Genomic DNA, 1,512 nt, shown 5'->3' on the forward strand with positions numbered 1-1,512 from the left:
ATATTTCATATAAACAGATTCATAGAATATAATACTGGCCTTTTATACATTTAGCAGAATGTTTTCAAGTTCCCTCCATGTTGCAGCATGTATGAGAAATTCATTAACCTTACATCACAGTAATATTCCATTTTATGTATTGTCACATTGTGTTTATCCATTCTTCAGCTGATGAACACTTGGGTTGTTTTCACCTTTTGGCTATTGTGAATAATGCTACTATGAGTATTGGCATGCAAGTATCAGTTTGAGTCCATGTTTTCAATTCTTCTGGGTGCATACAAATGAGTGAAATTGTTGGGTCAATTGATAATTCTATGTTTAACTTTTTGAGGAAGAGCCAAACTGTTTTCCATAACAGCTGCACCATTTTATGTTTTCATGAGCAATGTGCAACAACAGTTCAAAGGTTCACATTTCTCCACATCCTCACCAATGCTTGTTACTTTCTGTGTGTGTGTTTTTTTAAAGCTGTCCTAGTAGGTGTCACATGGTATCTCATTGTGATTTTGATGTCCATTTCCCTAAAGACTAAAGATGTTGAAAACATTTTCATGTGCCTGTTGGCCATTTGTATGTCTTCTTTGGAGAATATCTACTCAAGTCCTTTGCCCATTTTTGAATTGGGTTGTTTGTCTTTTTGTTGCTGAGTTTTAGGAGTTCTTTATGTACTCTGGATATTAAACCTTCATTGGATATATAATATGCACATATTTTCTCCCAATCTGTGTGTTGTCTTCTTAGTTCCTTAATATTGTTTTCTGCTCCACAAAAGTTAATTTTAATAAAAAGTCAATTTATATATATATTTTTATTTTGTTGCCTTACTTTTGGTGTCATATTTAAGAAATAATTGGCAAATCCAAGGTCATGCAGATTTTCTCCTGTTTGCTTCTAAAAGTTTTATAGTTTTAGCTCTTAAATTTAGGTCTTTGATTCATTTTGAGCTAATGTTTGTATGATGTATACGGTAAGGGTCCGGCTTCATTCTTTTTGCATGTTGGATATTTCAGTTTCTCCAGCACTATTTGCTGGAAGCAATTATTCCTTCCCTGTTGAATGGTCTTGGAATCCTTATCAAACATCAAAAGTGAGGACTTATTTCTGAGCTTGCAATTCTCTTCCATTGGTTATGTGTCCATCCTATGCCAATACTCTTGATTACTGTAGCTTTGTAGTAAGTTTTGCAATCAAAAAGTCTAAGTGTTTCAACTTTGTTCTTTTTAAATATTGTTTTGGCTACTTTGTCACTCTTGAAATTCCGTATTAATTTTAGAAACAGCTTCTCCATTTCTACAAAGAAAAAGGTCCTTAGGATTTTATGGGATAGCATTGAAACTGTATATGGTTTTAGGTATAGTATTGCCAACTTAACAGTATGAAGAAGTCTTCCAATCCTTGAACACAGGATGTCTTTTATTTAGGTGTTCTTTAATTTCTTTCAGCAATGTTTCATAGTTTTCAGTTTGTAGTGTTTTGTAGTTTTGTAGTGTTTCTTTGGTTAAATTTATT

This window comes from Cynocephalus volans, chromosome X (assembly GCF_027409185.1).
Source record: "Cynocephalus volans isolate mCynVol1 chromosome X, mCynVol1.pri, whole genome shotgun sequence".
Classification (NCBI taxonomy): Eukaryota; Metazoa; Chordata; class Mammalia; order Dermoptera; family Cynocephalidae; genus Cynocephalus; species Cynocephalus volans.